A 14610-nucleotide genomic window follows, 5' to 3' on the forward strand; every position below is an offset into this window, starting at 1 on the left:
TTGAAGCTGATAAAGTATCTTTTTAAGTGAAGGGACGGGTGCCTCGGCTCCAGTTTGCTCCTAAAATTGCTCCTTTTTTGTGTGGTGTTATGAAATTAATAATTAATGAACAGATGAGTATTAAACCATTCATGGCATAATTGTTTGGTATTAAATCCTAGCAGAATGATTCCATTTGTAAATGCCGAAAGATCTTATCAAATGTGTAGGAACATTGGCTCAGTCCGCGTAAGACCAAAACATTGTGGCCTTGAGGTGTGTGTGTGTGTGTGTGTGTGTGTGTGTGTGTGTGTTACAGGTCAAGTCAAGGAATGGGCTGAAAAACCATGGATGGGCATGCAGAAAAAATGACCTATGACATGTTTTGTGTATTTTTCGTATTGACATGTCACATCTGATAATCTATAGAACCACATGTTTTACAACGTATATTCTAAAACTGTTCTGGACACTTTGTCCTTCTACGGAGATTGTCTTATTTATAACCAATCACATGCAGATGTTTCAGCTACTAATGACACAGTTAGATTTCTCTGTTAGCATAAATACTACTGCATTCTGAATGTAAAGCAGGTCGGCCTGTGAAACTCTTTGAGAGTGCTGAAGCAGATTTCTGCTGGCAAAACTACAAACTATGATTCTCCAATAAATTTTCTTCTATTAATTGAAGTCCTGACTCCTTGTCTTCTTTGATCACAACTGGTCTATGGCTCTTTTACTCTAAATCTCCTACATAAGGTACCTCTTTCTGATAGAATACATCTTGTCAAGACATTTATCTCTTCATGCCATAATCACTTAACCTCGGGGCACAGTTGAGGCAATTCACACTATGGCTTCTTACAGTTGTCTGCAAACAATCTGTTAATAATCTGTTTCTGAATCATGCAAAGTTAAAAATTCACCTGAAGGTCATATATCCTCGTGAGCTTGGCTAGCTCCTCCGCTATCTTGCCAGTCTTGGTGGCCTTGTCTCTGAACAAGGTGATGAGTTTAGGCGTGTGTCTGTTGAGCTCCTTGTAGAATTGAGTGCGCAGGTTAACGTTGTTGATTCGGTGGAACTCTGCAAACACCTGTGCGTGGACAGAATTACACAGAAATGTACAAAGATGAATTAGGAACACAAATGTGAATGTATTTTAAGAGGTTTTTAGTTGCAGGTAGCAAAACCAAGGGAAATTTCATTAGGGATGAGTCAGAACAAAGTCAAAATAGAAAGTTACTTGGAAAAATCAATTATGTTCAAAGTGGGCATTTTTTTGTACCTGTGACTCAATAAGTAGGGCTGATTATCTGCCCACGACATCTCTCACTCGTGGAGCAACAAGAGCTCCAACGATTTCTTGCCGACGTAGGGCATAGGATGTGTTCATGAGCTTGCCTATGACTAATTGGTTTCTCTCAGTCTTTTCGACTTCAAGGATGATTTCTTCTCTCATTGCTTCCAGAGTGGCTGGAGTTTGATCCTTCGGTAGGTTAATGATGTAGTTGACCTCAGCTTTTCGAGCTTTCTTTATGTTTTGATGGGGGTGATCACTGTCTGAGTTGTTTGTTGTTTCATGTCTGAGACATGGATGAGCTGTAATCAAAGCTTTAGCAGCCATTGCCAATTCCTTTTCATGTGGGTATGGTTTAAAACCGCAGATTGTTTCTGCCATTTTTTTTAAGGATTTCACTCTTATGTGACCTCTTCAACTTCAGCAATTTTCCTGATTCTTCATAAACACTATTTCCTTCTTCTAGTATATGCTCCATTTTATAACCAAAACCAGGTACAACAAAGTGATCAGGCCAAAATCACCAAATCATACCAAATCAGGGCTGATGATAAGGCGCTTAAGAAAGCGAGGGCAATAAGACTAATGAAAAAAGCGGAGGTGGTGGTGATTTGAGCGGGGTGATAAAAGTTCGCATTGCAAACAAATTAGTTTTTCTCAATTGCTTAAACACATTTCTTGAAACTATGCCTCGTATTCTCAAAACAGTAAACACAAATCCATAACGTCTCACCCAATTTCCCAAACATCCTATTTTCAGGTCAAAATGAAGCTCTACACTCAAAACCATTCACTCTTGCTGAAAAATCAAAATTTGCCTTTCAGACGTCACACACAAGGCCTCAAAACACTCACACTACAACATAGTCTTACACACTGGTGCAATAAATTAAAAACAATATTTCCAAAACTGGCAAGTTATGTTGCTTGTGGTTCTTCCCCTCAAAAACATTTTCACATGATGAACAAAAAAGCGCAACCAATGTACACACTGGCAAATTTTTATTCATGTACTATACAGTACAACACATACACAAAAATTATTCCACCTCAGCATCCTGTCTTTGGTCTGGGTCAGGCCAGAGAATCTCATCTACGTCACAGGCTATATTGGCCCTAGCCAGGCAGCGGGGGTAAAATCCTCTTGCATGCCTGATCCACCCCTGGCATGCATCTACTGTTATGTCTAGGCAGGCTTCTTCCATGGCCTGGAGGAGGTGAACACGGACATAAGGCTCTGTCATACACTTTCCACCGCCATGCCGAAAAAAACTCCTCTATCGGGTTTAGAAAGGGAGAGTATGCAGGCAGAAAGATGTTAGAAAACCTTGGGTTATTGGTAAACCAGTCACAAACCAGAACAGCATGATGGAAGCTGACATTATCCCAAACAACAACGTAGTGAGGCTGCTCTGGCTGTGCTGGTTCCCTGTAGTCCAGCTGGAACATATGCTCTCTTAGACCATCAAGGAAAGCAAGGAGGAGCATAGTATTATAGGGTCCTAGAATGGCATGGCGGTGGAGTACCCCTCATTGGCTGATGGCTGCGCACATAGTGACATTCCCTCCACGCTGACCAGGGACATTTACAATAGCCCGATGACCAATTCTGTTCCTCCCTCTTCTCCTCCTTTTGGTCAGGTTAAAACCTGCCTCCTCCACAAAGATAATTTCATGGGGAACAGGCCGTCCTTCAATCTCAAACATTCTCTGCAAAACACAAAACACAGTAGAGTAAATCACTACCCTGAACCACAGTTCAAGAGGGCACAAATGGCAGCATAAACTGCTATGCTGTGATGGAACACAATACTTCATACAAAATCAAAACTCATACCTGAACATATTCCACTCGTTGGTTTTTCACTCTGTCAGAGTTTCGTTCGAAAAGGGACGCAGTACACCTGTTTCATCCGAATTGGTTCTTTCGGAGGATGCGATCAATTGTGGAGAGGCTGATGGCATTTATCCTCGAAAATGATGATCATCCTCAATCACTCTCCTTTGAATCTCTCGCAGGCGGATTACATTATTGGCAATTACCATGTTCACAAGCTCCTCTCTTGCTCCTCTCTGACAAAAGCCTTAGCCTGCCTCCACCAGGTGGTCGTCTCTGTGTCCTGCAAAAATAGAAGCACTTATTACTGTAACTGTCCCACATCCTTTTTACAGGAAAAAAATGGAAACATACAGAAACTCTATGCAAGGCAATTTGATGCATTTCTTTATTACAGTAGCATAGTACAACAGTGTATGTGTTGTCACAGCATGAGTTCAGCACTCAAAAGTTACTGTACAGAGCAGTCTTACTGCAACAACATCTACCTGTTTTCCTCCCTGAAGGTTCTGATGATGGAGGCAACAGTGAAGCGACTCAAATTTGGCTGTACTCGTTGCCCAGCCTCCCTCATAGTCATACCATGGACAAGAACATGGTCAACTATAGTGGCTCGAATTTCATCCGAGACTGCTTGTCTCCTTGCCCTTGCTCTTCCCCTTCCTTGTTGTCGTCGTTGTCCTCCTCCTCCTCCTCCTCTTCTTCCTCCTCCTCCACCACGTCCTCCTCCTCTCCCTCCTCCTTCACCACGTCCTCTACCTCTACTTCTTCCTCCTCTTCCTCCACTCTGGTGTCCCTGACCTCTTCCCTTACGTCTCTTTGGATCCATTGTTTCAAACCTGAATAAGTTGACTTTGGCCCTTTTATCTATCCATCGAAGGTTCTGATTGGTGTGTGATAAATTTTGACTCCTAGTGTTTCCACTTGGTTAACATTATTGAATGCTAGTGCTTTCTAAATGACCACATGGTGTAAGCACTGAGAAATGTAGGGATTTGTGTGTAGAGTTTTGCAGTAACAGTTCACCAAATATAACTCATGTGTCAAAGCAGGGAATAGTGTTTATAGTTTAGGGAAATGGGTGTGCTTTTTCAAAAATGGCGTTATAGTTTTGAAATTTTAGTTCAAAAGACTGGTTATAGTGTTTTAGCAATTGAGAAAAACTGTAAAACAAATTAAAACGTAATGCAAATCCACAGGGCCTGTCCAAAATATCCCGCATCAAGGCAAAAATCAAGATGGCTGACTCAGCTTTCCTGAAAGAGTGCTCACCATGACCACACATCCCACCAGAACTCGATCATACGCGCCAATCCGGTGGCTAAGGCTGTTCTACCCCACTGGCACTGTTAATGCATGCTTAGTGGCCCTGGTTTCGATATGGCAATCACTGCAATATACAAAATACACCAATCGGGTGTGTTACAGAGATTTTGTGTTAGATGATTGATTTTGTTGTTGAAGGCAGAGGTCCGGATTTTAAATGTAGATATGGTCAAGTAGTGTGTGCTTTTTCCGTTGTCAATGTTGTAATTGGTTGCGTGTATCCTAAAGCTTCAAGCAACTCAAAATAGGTTTCTTCCAGCTTGTAGAAGATCCTCATTGAAGCCTCCACAGATGATGATGAGATCATTGTGTGCAAGATCCATATAATCCAGCATACTCTTTAGGTTGGTAAAGAAATCTCCAACATTGTATTGTGGTCTATACACAACTACAATTGCTGCTTTTATTGGAGAATCTATTTTAGTTAAAACTCCAGATCAGTCAAATGTTGTATACATTGCCTGGACTGCATTGGAATGTGCTCCTTGCAATATATTGAGACTCCACCTCCATTTTTTCCTTCTGATTTCCTGATGTGTTGAGTAGGAGACGTGTCTGTTCCGTGTAAAAAGCTGTATCCTTCCAATTGGAGATCTGATCCGGTCAGATGCGTTTCCGTAAGACAAAGAACATCCGCCAGTTGCAGCTCATGATGGCATCTGATATCCTCAATGTGAGATGCCAGTCCTTCCATGTTGTGATGTACGATGGTAAGTGTATGTTCCCTTACATGCTGTAGAAGCGGCATGATGTCTTCAACTCTTGCTCTTCTCATGCTTTGCAAAGAGGCTGTGATTTCTGGATCCACAAATATCTTCTCGTCGATATCCATAATGTGTAATCCATGCAGAGAGGTTTTTCTGCTAAGGGCAACATAGGCCATTCCCGGCTCAAAAATCTTCAAAGCATGTAGATTGCATTGTCATGCCTTGAACTTTGTGAGCTGTGCAGGCATAAGCTAGCTTGATGGGAAACTGTCGACCAACCATTCTCTTCAGATCTGTCAATGTAAACTAGGACGTTGTCTTCAACTCAATCCCAATGCTGATCAGAAACATCGCAAAAAGGTGCGAGGTGAAGTCCTAACATTTTTACTGTGGTGATTTGTTTTGGCAGTGATGTTTGCAATCATGCCAAAACATCCACTGACAATTCCAGTGACAGGTTTGTTTATTCTCTTCATCCTTCCTGTTTTGGGTTTTTTCCTGTAGTCTTTGGCATCAGTTATGATGTCAGTGAAAAGGGCTCGTACGGTCTCCGTATTGTGCTTTTGAATTTCTTTGTTGGTGGCAACTATGTGCAGAGCATCACACAGGCAGGCTTCTTCACAGCCTGGCATAATAATAAAGCTCTATCATCTTCCCTGAGAGCTTCAGACTCCTGCTTCACCCGTGAGTCTGTTCAATAGCTGAGTGAAAGCAAGGTCTTCTTTCTGGCGCATGATCTCTGTGAGGGTGACAATTTGAAAATGATGTATATGAAGAGGACGTGCTGGACTTCTGGAAGGACAGAGCGGTTTGGCTTTACTTAGTGGAGGGAGTTGATAGAAATCCCCTACTACAAGGCAAGAGAGAGATCAAGGCAAGATTTCTTGTTGCCTTTGATATGCTGAAATCTCCAGTTTACGCAAGTAAACAGTTTCTGGAAATCACGGAGACTTCATCGATGATAAGAATCTCCACAGTGCGTAATCCTGCTCTCACTTCATCTAGGGCATTCCCAAGTTCTTGATAAGGCGGCTTCAGACTCCTTGGCAGTTTTAAAAGGGAATGCAACATTTTACCAGAGATGCTGAATGCTGCCGTTCCAGTAAACGCAGACAACAGCCCCATTGGCACTGAGAGATCCTTCTTCCTGGAGTCGAGGGAGTTGTCGCAGTATCTTGGTTGCTTCTGAGTGTATGCATTTGATGACATGGGATTTCCCACATCCAGAACTGCCTGACAAAAACTAAAAAAACTGCTTTGGATTATGAACCCAAACACACACTCCTGACACCACTGTTGAACAGTGTAAAAATGGCTGCCTGCGTCTTATTTAAACTCCTAAACATCTTCCTCACAAATTTGGCAGACATTGGAGGTGCCTCTATCTGTGGTACGACTTGTTAGTGTGTTACACTCCAGGCACACTTGCCTGGGTTTGGAGTAGGCCTGCATGATGTGCTTCACTTCATCCTCTTTGTTTACATTTGTTTGATGAACACTCTTGATGGTCTTCAGGAAATCACTCATTTCGTGTTCTGGCTTGTAAATGTAGGAAAGCATATACATGATGCAGCTGAAAGAGTCGAGAACAAACTGAAAGTCCATGTTGGCATTCCATGCCCTCAGCAAATCTGGGTTGTATCCATTCACACTAGCCTCCTTTGGATCACGCTTCAGCAAAATCACGTTTGAAGTGGATAGTGCCTTAGCGTATTTATAGTAATCTTCATCAGAAAGATTACATTGACAGCTTCTCAGATTTGCTGATCAAAGGGAGGCCTGAGGATCATTTAACAAATCACACAATGGCTTGAGTTTTGTTCTGGCTTCGCTCGTTGCTTTTTGAACCGCATCCTGTCTTGCCTTCTTTTGGCCTTCCTTGTTTTGTTGTTCTTGTTGGTCTTCATTTTGATCTTGGACCGGTCGTGGATGGGTGTGATTTGTGGTGCGTGACATGGGTAGTTTAGGAATCCCATATCTGCGCAACACATTTCCTTTTTTTGCAAGATTTGAAGTGATTCCTGCTGTGAAGTTGAACTTCGGTGACAATTTTATGAAGCTCTGGATCGGTGCTAGACACCTCTTGGTCAGACTGATTTTCGAATTCCGGGGCCCCCTTTACCCAGGCAAGCAGATGAATGTGTGGGCTTCTTCTGGCTTGAAACTCGACTCGATAAAAAATAATCCTTGACTTCCCCAATGGGTTGAGCAGGTGATAAAAAGCAGATGAGCCATTAACGCATCAACTCGTTTCTCAAACATCCGCATGACAGTGCCAGGGCTACTTCGAAGGATTTCACATTTTGTCGTCTACTCATGAAGTCAACCTCTTCACCTTGCTGAGCCTTGATTGCCGTTAGAGCCGTGGCCATTGCATTTCGGCTGCACTGAATGTGCAAAAAAAGTAGGTGTCCCCAACTCTCTGATCATGGCCTATAGATCTCTCAACGTTTTCTCCCAATAAGATGGAGTGCCTCTCAAGGGTTGCATAAACCTTGTGGCGTTATGGCTGTGGACCAGTCTTTCGATCTCAAGATCATCCTGAAGAAGCTTGTTGGGGATTCTATATCCACCTTTTGTAACAGGTTTGCCTTTTCGCAACTGGATATGGTGTTTCTAGCCATGTGCGTCTCAGTGACAAACTGCAAAGAAGAGATAACTCTGGTCTTTTGGCAAAATGGGTATCCACGCAGAACAATCTAGCATTAAAGTACATGCTTGGTGATAATGCAACTTCTCATGCCTTATCAGTTGTGTTCTTTCCAGTGGAAAAACTGTACAGGGAAAACCATGGCTTCCAGTTTTGGAACCTTAACCTCCAACCTCCAACTGGCTTTTTCCCTTGAGCAGGTGCGAGGCTGAAGATTCCCTCGCTGTACGATAGTAAGTCCTGTCCAATGTCAAGTGGCTACATGCACGTGTCCAGAGTGAGCCCAGGCCCAGAGTTCATCCTTTTCTTCTGTGCTAACATCGAGTTAAAGACAACGTCCTAGTTTACATTGACAGATCTGAAGAGAATGGTTGGTCGACAGTTTCCCATCAAGCTAGCTTATGCCTAGAAACATCGACTTCCTGTTTCTCCTCTGTGTCATCCCTCTGATCATCACAGAAAAATTCAAATGTGGCAGCATTTATCAAGATGCCCTTGTATTCTGAATGCATCACTTTCAGTTTTTCTAACGCCACTAGCACTGTGCATATTCACTGTGTGGAAGTGTTGGTATCCTCCTGAACATGATGTGCCATTTCAGCTTCACCTAAAGTAGCTGGGACTCACTATTAGGCCTTGGCAGACAGTTGAATGTGTTCTCCACCTTAGAGGCACACACATAATAGCACCACGCACTGATCATTGCTGTCCTTTGGGCAACTATTTTTGCAAATGGTACAATTTCAAGTGATTTAAGCTGTCCTTCAAGTACATTCAATTCAAGCAGTTCTGCAGGGATGGGAGGCAATTCAAGTTTGTTTGCCACTGCAATAGAGGCATGGATCCTCGCTTCAGATGACTGTCACATGTGTGGCAGATCCATTCTTGTCTTATTACAGCCCCCTTGCTTAACTGGGAAATATGTTCATGTTTGTGACAGTGCCAATTCAGTTTCTTGTACAGATCTAGCAGAGATATAAACATATTTTTGACACATTGTGTTCTGTTGCACATCTTGACTTGATTTGGAAAAAGAGCCCTGTGACAGACAGTACAGATGTTAGATGAACCAAGCAGAATTTGACACCGAAATGCAGATATGGCCTTTTGCATCAAGCTATTGGGGACAGGCTGGTTTGTTGCATCAGAATTGGGTGTATCCTTGCTGAAACAAATGTATGGCCTGTATTTTCGTTTGATCGTTAATCAACATCTCAACGTGTGAAGTATGTGGAACCCAGCATCAGTGAGACACTTCCGTTTCTTCTGGAGAGTGCAGAGGAGAATGTGATGTGATCTAAACTCTGAATCACTTGCATATCGCCTGGCCATGTAGTCCTTTTTTGCTCTGGATAGTAGCATAGATAGTGTGGTACCTCCTTTCCATGTAGTGCTTCATCTTCTTCTGAAAAGGTCATCTGTCTTGTACCTCCTAACCAAGAAGTGCTTCTTTTGTTTTCTACACTTCTTGGTGACTTCTTTCTTTCTTCATTTGAAACAGACAACTGGTGTTAACCGGTGGCCTCTTTCTCATATTCTTATTTTTTGTTTTCAGATGTCAAAATATAGAGTATCCTTAGGTCCTGCACGCTGTTCAGCAATTTTACGCATTTCTTTTCTTCTTCTCTGCTTCCTTGTTTTGATGACATTTATGACACTTTGATTTTTGTCTTCTGTAAAAAAGATTTTCAGTGATTTATCACCAACATTTCTTTGTGGTTCAGGCAGAGATGAAGTTACTTTGAGAGTGACTCACAAGCTGCAGGTGACTTTGCAGTGTCGCTTCACAGTACAGATGGACAAGGACCCAAAGCATACTGAAAAAGCAAAACCAAAGAGTTTTTGAAGGGGAAAGAAGTGGAATGTTATGCAATGGCATAACAATCAATCACCTGAAAGTCAATCACCTAATCTGAATCCGATTGAGCATGCATTTCATTTGAAGACAAAACTGTCTTCAGTTCCTGCTTGTTCTTGGGGCACTTTCCTTTTCAGTTGCAGTAGAGACCAGCAATGAACCCCAGCATCTGGTGATGTTCCAGACTTGAAGCTGTAATTGACTGCAAATGATTTGCAACCAAATATTAAAAAGTTTGATTTGATTAAATATATTCTGACCCATTACTTTTGGTCCCTTAACAAGTGGGAGGCACAAATGCAAACTGTTGTAATTCCTACACCGTTCTCCTGTAAATACCCTCAAAGCTGACAGTATGTGGTAAAGATTGTTAAATTTAGTTTGTTTCATATCAAATCCATTGTGGTGGTGTATAGAGCCAAAAATGTTAAAATTGTATCGATGTCCCAATTTTATGGACCTGACTGTAAGCTGCATCATACATAGTCATAGGTCAGCCAAGAAGTCAGAATTCTGCATTCTCTCAGAAATTAATAAACATCAGTTTTTTTAAAACTAAATATTTTGTTACAAAAACCCATCAATATTCTTTAGAGGACACGTGATAAACCCCTGAAGGCGTATATGTTAGTTTTGTTGCATTACTTGTGGATATCTGATTTACGTAATTTCAAAATAATGGGAACTATTCTAAAAAGCATTACTAAGTTGGAAGAGCCATGATGGCTTCAGGGTGAGAAAAAATATGGTATAATTTTTCATTTTTGGGTAAACTATTCCTTCAAAGGTGAGCTTTTTTTTTTTTTGTCTCTAGTGGTTTTCACCCTTCAATTCTTAAGGACATCTTCAAGCGAAGAACAACAAGTATCAAGCAGGTATCCACAATATACAAAGGGGGTTTTAAATAGCTCGAGGCACCTGCAGTAGCACTCTTGCATTGACTTGGTAAACAAGCCCTGTCCTGAAGTTTGGCCCTGCTTATACAGGCCAAACTCTACCCCTTTTGGGTAGTACCATTTGCAGAGGTACATTTACGGGAACACAAATACCACCTCTATTTGGCACTCCAGTATCCACCATTGAGTTCAATCATACATAAAATTGACATACAATCCTTTAACACTTAACACATGTATTATATCATTTCCACACGTAAATACACAAACACCTAATCATAGGTTGCGCAGGAAGGCCGTGACGTCATAATTGGCCACCACTCGTGCGCTCTGTTTGGTCACGCTAGATTTTCCGCCAGAAGACTGACTACACCCACACAGACAAACATCACAGGGACAAAACAGGACAAGTGCTGTGTAAAATGTATGCAATGGACATTTTCCCATTTTAGCACTTCCCCGTTGTTCATTATCAGTATCATGTGTGTACCCGCTACCCTGATAGCGGCAACAGAAGGGAGGATGCGGTGAGTGGATGAGGTAAAGAGTGTATGTGCAAGTTTTATCCTCAACATCAGCTTCTACATCTATATGTATGTTATCTGAATGGATCCTCAAAAAGCATTTTGAAACAGAATCTGACCACTTATCAGACTCTGTGACTGATACTGGCAGTCAATAAATAGTTAAAAGTCATTAGTTGTGTTTGGTAGATCTTTAGGTTTATAGCTATAAAACATTACAACAACATTAATTGTAATATTTGTGGCACTGTAATTCCAAACAATTGCAGTGTCACATGACAATGTTCTCTTTCCATAAAGCAACCTTCATCTGTTAAGCCTGAAGTTTTTGTAACAGAGCCCTCCCTTGATATGATAAATAAGAATAATAAAGAAATACCATTTCTGTAAACATCCCGCCATGTATTTCTCTGTTCCAAAACCCCGTTACAGTGGCAGTGCTGAGGAAGTTTGGAATGCCTTCATCCTCCCATTGACCTTTTTTCCAATTACATCGTTACTCTGGCCCAAGATGAAAATGTCACTCACCCTCATGTCGTTCTGTTCAATAAACACAAATTAAGATATATTTGATGCATTCTCAGAGATCTATAGATACATTTGCTGCACTACAAACCTGCAAGAGTTTTCAGAAATTGTTATTACTACGCCAAAGGTTGAAATGTTGCAAAGTGCTTTTTGTCACCATGCTACCTTGTGTAACTAGTCATGTAACCATCTCTAAAGGGGAAAGCATGAATTGTTTGGTAGTTTCTAAATTCTCCTATTTGCATCCTAAGGACGAAGAGCTACACTTCTAAGCACATCGTTAAGCATTAGCCAAATATTTTAATGAAGACTGGCAGGCATTTCAAACAACATTACAGTTTTTTTCTGTTCTTGTGTTTTATCAGAAGTATACAATGGCTTAAGATCAGTCTTAAAATCAGCATCAGACTACGCATTTTAAAATTTAGATTCAGAGTTTAAAACATTTCTGTTACCTAACTGCCACTTCAAACTGAGCTTGGGAATATATAAAGGTTGTCGAATATTTACAATAATAACGACTAAAGCAGAACAAAGCACAACACAAGTGCTTTAGAGAGTATACATTTCAACGTTTAACAAAAGTTTAAACATGGAAACTGTTTCGTTGCTAGGCCACCTTTACGCAGGTCTCTATCGCCACTCGTGATCAGAAAGGTCAGGAAGATTAAGGTGAAGACTCTTGGGTTCACTGGGAGTCATTTTTTTGTTGTTCTTTCCACAACCTTTGTGCCTCTTTTTCAGGATTGATGATGAAGAAGCACCTTTAAAAGAAAAAAAACAACAACACTGAAAACCTCTGCAAATGTAGCCCACATATACAAAATCTCACAAAATACACCCCTCACATTTCAACAATCATTTTGATATATATTCTTAAGGAAAATACTATAGAAATGAAATATGGATATATTTTAGAGTAGTCAATAAGTTTATCTTAAGACGTGATTAAAAGAAGAATTTCTAGTATATTAAGTACAAAATTAGTGCATGAAAATAGAGCACATTGAGCACTTGAAGTACATTGTGGAAGTGTAGTTGTTTCCCACAAGCCAGTTTGTGACCCCAGAGTATATATATTTCCTCTCTAAAAATAACTCAACATACAGCCATAAGTGTCAAAATAGCTTGCAACAGAAGTGAGTACACCTAATGTTAAAACAGATGTATGTCATTTAATCATGCATTGCCATATATCCTATTCATCACATTCATGTTAGTATGAGATAATTGTACACATACCAAATTTGAACATCTCTAATACAATATACACAAATTTGCCCATGGTCCTGTCAAACAGACAAAAACATTAACATGATGAATAGGACATGTGGCAATGCATGGTTAAATGACATTCATCTGTAAGTTGTACTCACTTTTGACCTGCCAGCTATTTGGATAATAATGACCGTATGTTAAGTTATTTTAGAGAAGAGGAAAATCTATACTTCTCTACAAAGTAACATACATTGACTACTTTACAATATATCCATATTTCATTTCTGTAGTATTGTCCCTTAAGAAGATGTACTAAAATGAATTTCTGAAATGTAGGGGGTGTACACACTTTTGAGGATATTGTAAACCTCGCCTTCCTAGGTGTCTTTACATACCTTTGCAAAAATTCAAGCACTGATGCCAGTTCAGTAGGGTAGTGTATATTGAAACAGTAATAACTGGCTTCTAACATTAGGCAAGCGGCAGCGATGAATGTAGTGATGTCATCAGTCATTCACAATCTTGCGGTCCACACTGAGCATAAATCGAACAGCAGCATAGTAGGAGGGTCCTGTGGATACATTTCAATACAATAAAGTTATGTGCATGTAGCAAGGTATGTGTATTTACATATTTGACTCATTTGATCATAAAAATTGCAGTTTATTTAGTCCTGCCACTGAAAAACTATTTCACATAATATATTTTACACGTTCTACAACACAGATTACTGACTCCTTTTTACTAAGGTAAATCTAGTTTGAAAGTTTAGATACCCCCAAATGGTTAATAATTAAAAAGTATAAGGTCATTCACAACTATTACTTTAAGGCCAAATATGCAGAACATGTCAAAAGCAAATGATGTGTTCAAGTTTTATGTCTAATATTAAACAAGACTTGTGAAAAACTACCACAAAACACAGAAACGCTCATGATTTAGGTAAAATCATACAGTATTGCATCTAGGGTATCTAAACTTTTGAACTGAATTATTTTGTAAACTGAGTTACTAGTCTGTGTTGTGAAATATATGTAAAACCATCTATTATATGTGGTGCTCAGTTTGATCTGGGCAATCCTAATTAAACATATACTGTTTATATATGTAAAATATATAAACTTAAGATAAACTTAAATTTAATCATTAAAGCTTTGAGGGTGCTACTATATAAGAAGAAAACTTAAACTTACCACACACAATAATGCAAGGCGCCGGAGGCAGGTTGTCCAACTCTACACATCCTTTGCAAGGCTTGTCTCTCTTCTACATAATGAAGAAGGAGCTCTTTCTTTCTCATCAAAATAGAGAGAGAAGTAGAAGAATCATGTCTTTCACATCCTCTGAGCAACCATTCGTCTGTCCTCTCAAAACTTCAAGTTTTGTGACAGCCTGTAAGACACGCTTGTTCCTGGTTGCACAAACATTCCTCATAAAGTTCAACAGCCTGTTTCCTTTTCTGTCAATGCTGTTCAGGAAGGTCTCTTTCATTGGTATCCTGTATTGTGAGGTCTTTAAAGTGCACTTCCATTCCACTTTCCTGAAACAAAAATGGCCACTCCTCAGTGAGGAGTTTCATGTCTGTTCCATTGTTGATATCTTTTCGTTGACTGTAGTATGTAGACTTCATGAGAACCTTCACTTCCTCTTCATTACAGTCAGTTGTTTGTGACAGACTCCTCATCTTCTCTTTTTTCAACAGCTGACTCTCAGCAGTTTCACTGGGGCACATAAATCTAACTTCCCAATTAATGCAGCCACGTATGTATCTTGGACTGCAGCTCTTTTT

The 14610-nt window shown here is 40.3% G+C and overlaps 1 long non-coding RNA gene across 1 annotated transcript; it reads right to left on the bottom strand.

The window, feature by feature from the left end:
- Positions 1-2266: 2266 nt before the first annotated feature.
- Positions 2267-3159, bottom strand: LOC122331744. Its single transcript, XR_006248282.1, has 2 exons — positions 3115-3159; positions 2267-2987 (listed from the first exon to the last, which is right to left on the bottom strand). It is a non-coding gene; the product is annotated as an uncharacterized LOC122331744 (long non-coding RNA).
- Between the last annotated feature and the right edge of the window lie 11451 nt (positions 3160-14610).

The sequence above is a fragment of the Puntigrus tetrazona genome, unplaced genomic scaffold, assembly GCF_018831695.1.
Source record: "Puntigrus tetrazona isolate hp1 unplaced genomic scaffold, ASM1883169v1 S000000001, whole genome shotgun sequence".
Classification (NCBI taxonomy): Eukaryota; Metazoa; Chordata; class Actinopteri; order Cypriniformes; family Cyprinidae; genus Puntigrus; species Puntigrus tetrazona.